Genomic DNA, 15,002 nt, shown 5'->3' on the forward strand with positions numbered 1-15,002 from the left:
ACAGTGCAATAGAATGGAAGGAAATTGAGGGGATTCCACATGTGAAATAATTTGGGTGAAGGCCACGGTTAAAGCAGGCTTAAACGTGGTAACTGGATGTCTCTATAGGCCCCCTGGCTCAGCATTATTGTGATAGAACACCTGAAGGAAAATTTGGAAAATATTTCGAGTAGATTTCCCGACCATGTTTCAATTTACCAGATATATACTGGAGACTCGAACGTTTGTAACGGGTGGCAGGGACAAAGAATCCTGTGAAATTCTTTTAAGTGCATCATCTGAAACTACCTTGTGCAATTAAACAGAGAACCGACTCGTGACGATAACATATTAGACCTTCTGGTGACAAACAGACCCGAACTATTTGAAACAGTTAACGCAGAACATGCAATAAGCGATCATAAAGCGGTTGCAGCATCGGTGATTTCAGCCGTAAATAGAAATATTAAAAAAGGTAGGAAGATTTTTCTGTTTAGCAAAAGTGACAAAAAGCTGATTTCAGAGTACTTGATGGCTCAACACGAAAGTTTTATCTCAAGTACAGATAGTGTTGAGGATCAGTGGACAAAGTTCAAAACCATCGTACAGTATGCATTACATGACTATGTGCCAAGCAAGATCGTAAGAGATGGTAAAGAGCCACCGCAGTACAACCGAGTTAGAAAAGTGCTACGGAAGCAAAGGGAACTTCACAGCAAACATAAACATAGCCAAAGCCTTGCAGACAAACAAAAATTACACGAAGCGAAATATATGAAGAGGGCTATGCTAGAGGCGTTCAACGAATTCGAAAGTAAAGTTCTATGTACCGACTTGGGAGAAAATCGTAAGAAATTTTGATCTTGTGTCAGAGCGCTGGATGGATCGAAACAAAATGTCCAGACACTCTGTGACCAAAAAGGTACTGAAACAGAGCATGACAGACTAAAGGCCGAAATACTAAATGTCTTTTTCCAAAGTTGTTTCACAGAGGAAAACTGCACTGTAGTGCCTTTTCTAGATTGTCGCACAGATGACAAAATGGTAGATATCAAAATAGATAACAGAGCAATAGAAAAAAAATTAAAATCGCTCAAAAGGGCAGAGGCCGCTGGACCTTATGGGATACCATTTCGATTTTAGACATACGTGAAAGAACTTGCCCCCCTTCTTGCAGCGGTGTACCTTAGGTCTCTAGAAGAGCGTAGCGTTCCAAAAGATTGAAAAAGGTCACAGGTCATCCCCGTTTTCAGGACTCTCAGACCAATTGTGTGATTGGACTGAAGAGTTCCTAGATAACAGAACGCAGCATGTCATTGTCAATGGAGACAAGTCTTCCGAAGTTAGAGTGATTTCGGGTTTGCAGCAAAGGGAGTGTCGCAGGGCCGTTGCTACTCACAATATATATAAATGACCTTGCTGATAACATCGGAAGTTCACTGAGGCTGTTTTCGGATGATGCTGCAGTATATCGAGAGGTTGTAACTATGGAAAATTGCACTGAAATGCAGAAAGATCTGCAACGAATTGACGCATGGTGCAGAGAATGGCAATTAAATCTCAATGTAGACAAGTGTAACGTGCTGCGAATACACAGAAGGAAAGATCCTTTACCATTTAGCTACAATATATCAGGTCAGCAACTGGAAGCAGTTATTTTCATAATTTATCTCTTAGTAGACATTAGGAGTGATTTAAAATGGAAGGACCATATAAAATTAATCGTCGGTAAAACAGATGCCAGACTGAGATTCATTTGAAGAAGCCTAAGTCCGAAAACAAAGGAAGTAGGTTACAGTACACTTGTTTGCCCACTGCTTGAATACTGGTCACCGGTGTGGGATCCGTACCAGATAGGGTTGATAGAAGAGATAGAGAAGATCTAACGGAAAGAAGCGCGCTTCATTACAGGATCATTTAGTTATCGCGAAAGCGTTACGGAGATGATAGATAAACTCAGTAGTTCGGTACGGGCTTTTGTTGAAGTTTCGAGAATATACCTTTATCGAGGAGTCAAGCAGGATAATCCTCCCTCCTACGTACATCTCGCGAAGAGTCCATGAGGATAAAATCAGAGAGATTATAGCCCACACAGAGGTATACCGACAATCTTTCTTTCCACGATCAATACATGACTGGAATAGAAGGGAGAACCGTTAGAGGTACTCAAAGTACCCTCCGCCACACACCGTCAGGTGGCTAGCGGAGTATGGATGTAGATGTTGAGGTATCCAAATTTCAGAGACATTGTGGCACACTTAGCAGCAAATTACTTGCTAAAGAGCAGTAGCATGCACAAAAACATTAAATTCACCGTTGAACATGAGACCAACAACAGCTTCAATTTGCTAGACATAAAAATCACCAGAAACATTTGAGATTTATAGAAAACCACCATCCACTGACATATGTATCAACATATTGTCTTATCATCCAAAGCAGCATAAGACGGCATATTTTAGATGCACACTGAACCACCTACACAAAATTCCACTTGAACCAGTTAAAAAAGAAAATGAAATCAGTATCATTAAAACCATAGCCTCTCATGGTAGACGAACTATCACAAAAGTCCAAAATTCATCACACAACAATGCTGCACACCAGACAACCATGCAACTTACACAAGACACAGTAGATAACAGCAGGAAATATGTTGCACTACATTTGTTAGGAGAATATCCTATAAAATAAGAAACCTATTTAAAACACCAACATTAGAATAAGCTTCCATACAAACAACAATCTGCTGCAGTTAGCAGTTCGCAACTTAAAGAATAACAAACCCCCATACAAAAAATCTGACATATACAAACCCAGACGTCAAAGTTAACCTCTTACTACGTATGAAAAACTGGAAGAAGCATTGAGACACTGTTCAAAGAGCATATAGATGCCATACTTTTGAACAACATTTCAAAATTCACATTTGCCATGCACACAACTACTAACAGTCATGGAATAAAGAGCACTGATGACCATGTACAAGTATTGGACCATGCTGAGAAAGGTAGCCTTATGAATTTTCTTCAGATGATTGAAATATATGTACATAAAAGCAAATCACGACAAAATCTCCTCAATGAACAAACCGAGTTAGCCAATGCAGTCTTTCTTCAAAATTTCATTCACCTGATTTCCAACTTACAGTAAAAGAAAGAAAACAAGGAAATGTCCTCTGTTGTAATATTTATATATGCACACCGATCCCAACCCGTTTACTTCGCCTTCAATGTATGCCATAACATGTACATAGTTGTAATATTGATTTATGTACAGCTCAACCTTATCATTTCCTTTTGTTCCAATGCATACCATAATATTTACGTAATACCATTCCAGGAAAACTTAATAAATGACTGCTTTAGTTGTTCATGTTAATTTTAATCAGTTCTCTTTCAATGTGAATAGTAAGTAATGGAACTCTAGCAATTTGTAAATTTCTACTGTCACGTACACATACGTAATGAAACATCCCTGAGAGTGGAAATTTTTGGCATAGTTATGGTTGTAATATCGCCATCTTCGTATACATAACTCCATGTGATGCTACTTCTTAGTGTGCGAGTGGTGCTTTACATTACGTGCATGTTTATACACAAAAAATGCATTACACATTTTTCGCTGCTGCAAGATGAGAAGCAGCCTGCACTGGAACATAATGGTGCGGATCCTTCATTGTAAGTAACCGAAACATGTTCCCTTTAATAATAACAACTTGTTTATATCTCTTAAAATCGTTGTGAGGCACAACTACAGTAAAAAGACGTCGTCTCACATATTATTTTGGATGGGGAAACAAAAGGCGAAATATAATGTAAAACGTAAACTAGCTGTCTGAAGATGAACCTGTTGGCTCGAACCCGGTAACGGCGCTGTTTAAATAAATAAATAGTGTTGTAAAAAGTGGCTGGTTGCTGTAATCTTCTGTGTAAGAGCCAACCTATTTTGCACGCAGCCACAGGCTCGAAATATCAGTTTTTGACAAAATAGCAAGGCCGTACTGTATTTGTGAAATTTTGTTCATCTTTATGAGTTTATAATCATTAAACATAAACAAAATTCCTTACTTGCGGCCTTTACATTGAATCGCACGAAAACCACGTAACTGTCAAGTAATCCGTCAAGCTAAATGGAGCGCTGTATTCAAATGTTCAAATGTGTGTGAAATCTTATGGGACTTAACTGCTAAGGTCATCAGTCCCTAAGCTTACACACTACTTAACCTAAATTATCCTAAGAACAAACACACACACCCATCCCCGAGGGACGACTTGAACCTCCGCCGGGATCAGAGCGGTGTGTCATATTTAGAATGCCGACTGTGCTATGACGTCAGCGAGCTGAGAGACCTGTAGAAACGGTGGACGAATCCTGGGCATACCACATGAGTGCTGGAAACTCGAGCAGCACTGCGTGCGTGGCTCAGCAGGGGGCAGTTTTACAGATCGGCCAAGCGACTTCACGCCACGCCAGTAGAGACGAGCGGCTGGCGGCACACTCTGGCGCCAGTAGGCCGGAGCCGCTAAGCCCTCCGAGAGCCGCTGGCGCTGGAATGCGTTCCGGCTGTGCGAGGGGAAGCCCCGCCCCGCATCAAATGTGTGGAACGCTTCTGCTGTAAGAAGAGGACGGCGTTCCTTCTGAATTATTAGTAACAGTCGCACACGTGCAGGATTCAGCAGCCGCACTCAGTTTAGGTTAAATTGTGGTTGTCAGACAATACGCGCAAGGTTTCATATGTGTGTCGTACACACACACTTTTGTTCATAATCTTCCCTGTCTCCCACTGGCACTAGTTTAACGGTAATGTCTCATCCTCAGTGTTAGCAAGGAATAATAACGAGGAGCAGAAGAAATGAGTTTAGAAATAAGCTCAACATAGAGACTGGGGACAACTTATTAAAATGAAGGAATTTTCAATTTTTGAAGTAACATTAAACGGGAAAGACGTAAAAAATAAGAGTAGGAAAGATTAAGAGACCAATCGACGACAAAATAAATCTCATAGTATGAGGAATACTAATAGGAGGAAGATAGTTATACGTCTAGCTAGAGCTTATTATGGAAGTGAAATATAGATTAGGGGAAACCGGGAAAACAAAGGATGCGGTACGTTCGTCTGTGACGTGCCCTTACAGAAAAGTGTTGAAAATCACGCGCGCGTATGAGATAAGTTTCTCCACAGAATCAGTGGGGAAAGGAATGCGTGAGAAACTCGTAACTGGAAGAAGGGACAAGATGATAACAAAGTGGCACTAGAGGGAATCGTTGAAGGTAAAAGCAGTAGAGAGTGGAATATATGCAATAAATAATAAAGAACGATCGGTGTGAGTAGTAATTTAAGACGAAAAACTTGGCTTAGAAGTGTAAATGGTGGATCACACAAAATACTCGACGACAGAGCGACACAGAAAGAGAGAGAGAGAGAGAGAGAGAGAAAGAGGACAGAGCGAGATTGAGCCACATCAAAGTTATCAATGTGATTTGTGGACGACGTGGGCGCTTGTCTCACAACCATATAAAAGTTAGCGTAGTCATCTGCATCCTGTGTTCCCAAAAAATGCTGCTCGTTCTGCAGCGGGACTTTTGCCAGCTTCTGTGGTGACCAGTAATATTATTCACCGAGTGCCTTAGTGAACGGGTCTCATTACGTATCTCCATAGCCCCACACTCAGTCAGTTCCACCAGACCTTCGACGAACAACAATAACGCAGAGCTCACAGGCAAAATACAAAAGATTGGCTTCTGTCTTTTCCTCGAGGGGAGAATGTACAGGGTGTTCAAAAACAATCTGAAAAGGTTGTAAGGCTATTGCAGGGTAGGCTGCGTGGAGAAATAATTTCTAAGAAAAACTTTGATATATTGCGCTGTTTCCGAGTTAATTAGCACTGAATTTAGCCAATCAGGCAGTTTCGAACAGATGTTCAAGCCGGCCGCCAGATCTAATTATCTTAGTTGTTCTCAGAGCGACACGAGGATGCTCAGCCTTTGGTTCGGATTTGGTCCTCAACAGCGTACCATGCCTAGCTTCTGTATTGCAGTCTTGTTCGGTTTTACGAAGCCAAACGAAAAACACGTTTGATAGGGCCATCGCTGGTGGGCCCCACCAGATTGCGCGCAAAACAGCCTGTAGGCTAAATTCCATGCTAATTAACTCCGAAACTGCGCAACTTATCGAATTTTTTTCTTAACAGTTATTTCTTAACACAGTCTTCCCTGCGACTCGATTAAAAGTTTTTCTAACTGCTTCTGACCACCCCATACAACTAGATACAAAGTATTATACTTTGTATACTGTTCGTACCCCGAGTGTATGTGCCGTCACTCAATAAAACAAAATAATTCCGTCATACATGAGTTAGCCAATAAGGGTCACTGGTTCTGTGCTACTGATTAATTGAAGGCGGGGCCGCAGAAGAAACATAAGAATTTCATAGGAAGTACTTACGCTGCATGAACACAAGATAAAAAGTATCAAGATCTGTAGAATGGAGATTGTTGAAGCATGACGTGACATACTAATGCTAAGTGAGTGACCGATCATGTGCGTATCAAAAAAATTTCCAGCAGCCGGAAAAAATATATCGACAGTAAAATTATTCCAACGTGCAAGGTCCTATGCCCCACTTCGTCTACAGGGCCATTCAGCTGAAACAAACAGAACCTCTTCTACCGTAGGCCACTCATCCCTCACAAGATGGGCATGAAAAGTGTGAAAAAATTAGAAGTTTCCGTGACCAACTGGAAGACAGATTAGTATAATATTTGTGACTATACGACCTAAAGAAGCACGACCGTCTTATATGGCTAAGACCACACAGAAAATCGTCAGTGGCTACACATGAATCGTTGAGGCATGTCAGAACAGTTGTTTGTGAAATAGCCACATACCTCAAAGGTAATAAGGTGGTCGAAACAGCTGAAAGTCGAGTAGAAAGGACCACGATAAAGCAAGAAAGATAATGATGTGTTGGCTATCACCAACAGCCCGTTTACGGGCAGCCCTAGAGTGCTAGGCAGTAAAGATTACACAAACAGGGAGGTGACATGCAAGTCCCGGAAGCCAGCTACAGCTCTGCTACATCATCGTAGTGACTTTCACGTGATTCAACAAAACAAGGTGCTAAAAATCAGATTTCAGCAATTATCCAATTAAAGCCCTGTCTTCACGCTTCCATTGTCTAACTGGAAGCCCATAATGTTTTCTTTCTAGCAAGAACAGAGACAGGCATACGCATAAAAGCAGAGAGAGCTACACTCGAACTGTCAAATCAGTCGCCTTCCTGATTGCCAGGTGCAGTAGTGTAAAAACTAGAGTAATTTACAACGGCACACAGTTACAAGCTGAAGTGAGTCGACTAGGAGAACGTGGAGACATATTTGAATGTGCCCTACTGCCATGCAAATAGAGTCAGTTACTTTGTTGAAGAGAGGAGCATTCGAAAACTACAATTGCCAACCCGGTATGCAAGGAGAGGACTAACTATCGCAAGAAGGTGTGAACAGTGTAATAATGCTACTGAAAACGTGCTCTTAAAAATTGGCTGTGTGGGAACATGTTGAGTCCCAGCTGGAAGGAAGTACTGAATCTAGTCACAGTTCTGGTCTGACAGTAAGCTCATATTTTGTTCATTTAAAGAAAGTGCGGGACCGTGTTAAATGTCTTCCTTAAGTCAAGGAAGAGGGCGCCGGGTCTCTGCACGAACAGACCAAACTGAGTAAACTCTTCCGGGCTAAGTTGCCGTGGTCGATCTGTAGAACTTCTTCTCCCTGACGTTTCGTTCTCAACTACGGAGAACATCTTCCGAGGTGAGTCGACGACTGGCTGCTAGGAGCTGGGGCCGCCGCTTATATAGAGATCGTAGGGGGCGCCACCACACGTCACATGGCGTCGATGTGTAGCTATCTCTGGCTATCGTCTGTTCTCTCGATTGCAGGCAATCGATTGTCACGTGATTGATGCAACGTCGACCGCCATATCTTATCCAATTTTAATCCTTCTTCTTTACGATTAAAATTGTATTGATGTTTGTGGATTTCAATTGCCTCTCTATACATACGTGTATAACAGTGCGACGTCCTCGCTAGCACGCTTATTTCACCAAATTTTATGTCGTGATCTCCATCCTTAAAAACATGTTCCGCTACTGCCGATTTGTCGATATGTCCCAAGCGACAGTTTCTTTTGTGCTCCGTCAACCGTGTATTGATGCTTCTTTTGGTAGTTCCTATGTAAACCCTGCCGCAACTACACGGAATTTTATATACCCCTGGGGTGGCTAGGGGGTGACGAGCATCTTTTGTTGATCTTAGGCATTCACTAATTTTCTTAGTAGGTCTAAAAATGGTCTCTACCTGAAACTTGGCTAGTACTTTTCCAATGCGATCCGTGATATTATGGATGAACGGAAGAAATACTTTTCCAGCTGATGGTTGTTGCTGTCTCCTATTTTTAGGCATTTTTCTATTTGGGTGAAGTGCTCGATTAATCTCGTTTTTTGTATAACCATTTTTCGCAAAGGCCATTCGTAAATGATTTAGTTCTTCTTGTAAGTAGCCTGGTTCACAAATATTATTGGCCCTATCCACTAGTGTTTTTATGACCCCCCTCTTTTGCCTAGGGTGGTGGTTTGAGTTCTTATGGAGGTAGCGATCGGTATGTGTACCTTTCCTGTAGACCTTATGGCCTAAGGTCCCATCCGCCCGTTTGATAACTGATACATCCAAGAAGTTAAGTTGTCCATTCTTCTCCTTCTCCATAGTAAATTTAATCTTTGGGTTGATGCTATTTAAGTGTACCAGGAAATCATTCAAGTCTTCTTCCTCATGATTCCATATTACAAAGGTATCATCCATATACCGATACCACTTCGAGGGGCTTTTTTTAGGCCGACTGCAATGCTTGATGTTCAAAATATTCCATGAATAAATTCGCAATTGCGGGACTTAGGGGACTTCCCATGGCTACCCCATCGATCTGTTCATAAAATTCACCATTATACTGAAAATAGGTTGAGGATAGACAGTGTTGGAACAAGGCTACTATATCAGTAGGGAACATATTGGCTATATGGAAGAGAGCTTCATCAACTGGAACCATCGTGAACAAAGACACTATATCAAAACTGACAAGTATGTCATTAGGACCGACAGTAATTTCCCTCAATTTCTCAATGAAGTGCAGAGAGTTTTAATATGACTCTCAGTTTTGCCTATGTGAGGTTGTAACAAAGAGGCAAGGTGTCTGGCTAGTTCTTGGGTAGGAGCTCCAATTGCGCTGACTATTGGTCTCAAAGGAACATCAGGTTTATGTATCTTTGGTAATCCATATAATGTCGGAGGATAAGCCTCCGTTTCACAAAGATACTTTTTAACTTCTGTAGGAATTGAAGACTGTTTTATCAGACGCTTGGTGGCATTCAGCACATTCGTTGTGGGATCCTTTTTCAACTTCTTGTATGTGCTGGGTTCCAGGAGATCACTGATATTCTTGTGATAATCCTCAGTATTCATTAAAACAGTAACATTTCCCTTGTCAGCGGCAACTATAATAACATTCTTGTCTGCATTGATCTCCCGCAATGCCTTCCTTTCCCCATGAGACAGATTGCTGCTGGGTGGCTTAGCTTTGCGTAATATCCTGGAGGTTTCCATTCTAATTTCATCAGCAGAATATGATGGTAACTGACGAATTCCTGCCTCTATATTAGCAATAATGTCCTCCACAGGAATCTTGGATGGAGTTATTGCAAAATTCCCTCCTTTAGACAGAACAGAAAGTTCTTGCTTAGACAATTCTTTTTCCGATAAATTAATAACCGTTTGGGAATAGTTTGGAATCGCTGTTTCCTGTCGACCCTCTTGTAGACGATCAAACTTGTCCTTCTGCCTATTGGAAGACACTTCTGCACTAATCTCCATAGATCTAAATGTTAAACTGTCCACTTTGTTCCAATGACAAAACTGCATAGTATTGCTAACAAGTAAATGAAGATTTAGCAGTTGGCCATCACATACCGCCAGTCCTCGTCGTGTCTGATGTATCCGCTCACGTAGTAATGCCAGTTCCATACGAGAATAAATACGGTTAGCTTGTGGCGAATGAAACATTCTTCTCACTTTTAAAAACTTGGGAACTATACCGGTATCACGACAGCGTAGCAGAAAAGTGAGTGAGCAAAGTTGTTGACCTTTCTTCTTGCGTAGGTTCTCCAGTCGTCGTACCCTAGTTGACATTTCCTCCCCGTAGAGGCGTCGAATCATTCCATGTAGGCTTTCACGGCCGGCGTCTTTATCAGTAAACTCTTCCGGGCTAAGTTGCCGTGGTCGATCTGTAGAACTTCTTCTCCCTGACGTTTCGTTCTCAACTACGGAGAACATCTTCCGAGGTGAGTCGACGACTGGCTGCTAGGAACTGGGGCCGCCGCTTATATAGAGATCGTAGGGGGCGCCACCACACGTCACATGGCGTCGATGTGTAGCTATCTCTGGCTATCGTCTGTTCTCTCGATTGCAGGCAATCGATTGTCACGTGATTGATGCAACGTCGACCGCCATATCTTATCCAATTTTAATCCTTCTTCTTTACGATTAAAATTGTATTGATGTTTGTGGATTTCAATTGCCTCTCTATACATACGTGTATAATAGTGCGACGTCCTCGCTAGCACGCTTGTTTCACCAAATTTTATGTCGTGATCTCCATCCTTAAAAACATGTTCCGCTACTGCCGATTTGTCGATATGTCCCAAGCGACAGTTTCTTTTGTGCTCCGTCAACCGTGTATTGATGCTTCTTTTGGTAGTTCCTATGTAAACCCTGCCGCAACTACACGGAATTTTATATACCCCTGGGGTGGCTAGGGGGTGACGAGCATCTTTTGTTGATCTTAGGCATTCACTAATTTTCTTAGTAGGTCTAAAAATGGTCTCTACCTGAAACTTGGCTAGTACTTTTCCAATGCGATCCGTGATATTATGGATGAACGGAAGAAATACTTTTCCAGCTGATGGTTGTTGCTGTCTCCTATTTTTAGGCATTTTTCTATTTGGGTGAAGTGCTCGATTAATCTCGTTTTTTGTATAACCATTTTTCGCAAAGGCCATTCGTAAATGATTTAGTTCTTCTTGTAAGTAGCCTGGTTCACAAATATTATTGGCCCTATCCACTAGTGTTTTTATGACCCCCCTCTTTTGCCTAGGGTGGTGGTTTGAGTTCTTATGGAGGTAGCGATCGGTATGTGTACCTTTCCTGTAGACCTTATGGCCTAAGGTCCCATCCGCCCGTTTGATAACTGATACATCCAAGAAGTTAAGTTGTCCATTCTTCTCCTTCTCCATAGTAAATTTAATCTTTGGGTTGATGCTATTTAAGTGTACCAGGAAATCATTCAAGTCTTCTTCCTCATGATTCCATATTACAAAGGTATCATCCACATACCGATACCACTTCGAGGGGCTTTTTTTAGGCCGACTGCAATGCTTGATGTTCAAAATATTCCATGAATAAATTCGCAATTGCGGGACTTAGGGGACTTCCCATGGCTACCCCATCGATCTGTTCATAAAATTCACCATTATACTGAAAATAGGTTGAGGATAGACAGTGTTGGAACAAGGCTACTATATCAGTAGGGAACATATTGGCTATATGGAAGAGAGCTTCATCAACTGGAACCATCGTGAACAAAGACACTATATCAAAACTGACAAGTATGTCATTAGGACCGACAGTAATTTCCCTCAATTTCTCAATGAAGTGCAGAGAGTTTTTAATATGACTCTCAGTTTTGCCTATGTGAGGTTGTAACAAGGAGGCAAGGTGTCTGGCTAGTTCTTGGGTAGGAGCTCCAATTGCGCTGACTATTGGTCTCAAAGGAACATCAGGTTTATGTATCTTTGGTAATCCATATAATGTCGGAGGATAAGCCTCCGTTTCACAAAGATACTTTTTAACTTCTGTAGGAATTGAAGACTGTTTTATCAGACGCTTGGTGGCATTCAGCACATTCGTTGTGGGATCCTTTTTCAACTTCTTGTATGTGCTGGGTTCCAGGAGATCACTGATATTCTTGTGATAATCCTCAGTATTCATTAAAACAGTAACATTTCCCTTGTCAGCGGCAACTATAATAACATTCTTGTCTGCATTGATCTCCTGCAATGCCTTCCTTTCCCCATGAGACAGATTGCTGCTGGGTGGCTTAGCTTTGCGTAATATCCTGGAGGTTTCCATTCTAATTTCATCAGCAGAATATGATGGTAACTGACGAATTCCTGCCTCTATATTAGCAATAATGTCCTCCACAGGAATCTTGGATGGAGTTATTGCAAAATTCCCTCCTTTAGACAGAACAGAAAGTTCTTGCTTAGACAATTCTTTTTCCGATAAATTAATAACCGTTTGGGAATTGTTTGGAATCGCTGTTTCCTGTCGACCCTCTTGTAGACGATCAAACTTGTCCTTCTGCCTATTGGAAGACACTTCTGCACTAATCTCCATAGATCTAAATGTTAAACTGTCCACTTTGTTCCAATGACAAAACTGCATAGTATTGCTAACAAGTAAATGAAGATTTAGCAGTTGGCCATCACATACCGCCAGTCCTCGTCGTGTCTGATGTATCCGCTCACGTAGTAATGCCAGTTCCATACGAGAATAAATACGGTTAGCTTGTGGCGAATGAAACATTCTTCTCACTTTTAAAAACTTGGGAACTATACCGGTATCACGACAGCGTAGCAGAAAAGTGAGTGAGCAAAGTTGTTGACCTTTCTTCTTGCGTAGGTTCTCCAGTCGTCGTACCCTAGTTGACATTTCCTCCCCGTAGAGGCGTCGAATCATTCCATGTAGGCTTTCACGGCCGGCGTCTTTATCAGTAAACTCTTCCGGGCTAAGTTGCCGTGGTCGATCTGTAGAACTTCTTCTCCCTGACGTTTCGTTCTCAACTACGGAGAACATCTTCCGAGGTGAGTCGACGACTGGCTGCTAGGAACTGGGGCCGCCGCTTATATAGAGATCGTAGGGGGCGCCACCACACGTCACATGGCGTCGATGTGTAGCTATCTCTGGCTATCGTCTGTTCTCTCGATTGCAGGCAATCGATTGTCACGTGATTGATGCAACGTCGACCGCCATATCTTATCCAATTTTAATCCTTCTTCTTTACGATTAAAATTGTATTGATGTTTGTGGATTTCAATTGCCTCTCTATACATACGTGTATAATAGTGCGACGTCCTCGCTAGCACGCTTGTTTCACCAAATTTTATGTCGTGATCTCCATCCTTAAAAACATGTTCCGCTACTGCCGATTTGTCGATATGTCCCAAGCGACAGTTTCTTTTGTGCTCCGTCAACCGTGTATTGATGCTTCTTTTGTTAGTTCCTATGTAAACCCTGCCGCAACTACACGGAATTTTATATACCCCTGGGGTGGCTAGGGGGTGACGAACATCTTTTGTTGATCTTAGGCATTCACTAATTTTCTTAGTAGGTCTAAAAATGGTCTCTACCTGAAACTTGGCTAGTACTTTTCCAATGCGATCCGTGATATTATGGATGAACGGAAGAAATACTTTTCCAGCTGATGGTTGTTGCTGTCTCCTATTTTTAGGCATTTTTCTATTTGGGTGAAGTGCTCGATTAATCTCGTTTTTTGTATAACCATTTTTCGCAAAGGCCATTCGTAAATGATTTAGTTCTTCTTGTAAGTAGCCTGGTTCACAAATATTATTGGCCCTATCCACTAGTGTTTTTATGACCCCCCTCTTTTGCCTAGGGTGGTGGTTTGAGTTCTTATGGAGGTAGCGATCGGTATGTGTACCTTTCCTGTAGACCTTATGGCCTAAGGTCCCATCCGCCCGTTTGATAACTGATACATCCAAGAAGTTAAGTTGTCCATTCTTCTCCTTCTCCATAGTAAATTTAATCTTTGGGTTGATGCTATTTAAGTGTACCAGGAAATCATTCAAGTCTTCTTCCTCATATTACAAAGGTATCATCCACATACCGATACCACTTCGAGGGGCTTTTTTTGGCCGACTGCAATGCTTGATGTTCAAAATATTCCATGAATAAATTCGCAATTGCGGGACTTAGGGGACTTCCCATGGCTACCCCATCGATCTGTTCATAAAATTCACCATTATACTGAAAATAGGTTGAGGATAGACAGTGTTGGAACAAGGCTACTATATCAGTAGGGAACATATTGGCTATATGGGAGAGAGCTTCATCAACTGGAACCATCGTGAACAAAGACACTATATCAAAACTGACAAGTATGTCATTAGGACCGACAGTAATTTCCCTCAATTTCTCAATGAAGTGTAGAGAGTTTTTAATATGACTCTCAGTTTTGCCTATGTGAGGTTGTAACAAAGAGGCAAGGTGTCTGGCTAGTTCTTGGGTAGGAGCTCCAATTGCGCTGACGTAAGACCAAAGTTTGTAGCTGTTTTTCACAACATTGGTTCAAAAACTTTTACTTTAAGTTTTAGTGGCCCCAATGGGGAAATCCACTGAGTTTGAGAAAGAGCCGGTTGTTTTGGCGCAGGGTAGGAGTGTCTCGGAAATGGCAAAGTTGGGTCTCGCTGCTCGTGTGCTGCTCTCATGAGCATCTAGGGAATTGTTAGACGATGGAACCATGAGTAGCCTACAAGGTACTGGACATCCACGCCTCATAAGAGAGCGTTACACATGGAACTTTGCCCTCCCTGCAAAGCAGGACAGGCAGCGATCTGTGAAAAATCTGACAGCAAAGTACAATGTGGTTCATTGTATTTCGGAGCTCCCAGTTAGCCCACATTGACACGGGGTACCGCAGCAGATGGATCATATGTCTTCCCATATTCACCCAACTTCGTAGTCAGTGTCATTGCAGTCGACACAAGATCATCGAGTTTGAACCGTGGATCAGAGGAAACGTGTCGCCTGGTCGGATGAATCAGTTTTCAGAGCAGTTTCAAGGACTTGTCTGGATACGTCGTCATCCAGGCGAACGTTTGCTCGAACCATGCACCATA

This window comes from Schistocerca piceifrons, chromosome 5 (assembly GCF_021461385.2).
Source record: "Schistocerca piceifrons isolate TAMUIC-IGC-003096 chromosome 5, iqSchPice1.1, whole genome shotgun sequence".
NCBI classification, from domain to species: domain Eukaryota; kingdom Metazoa; phylum Arthropoda; class Insecta; order Orthoptera; family Acrididae; genus Schistocerca; species Schistocerca piceifrons.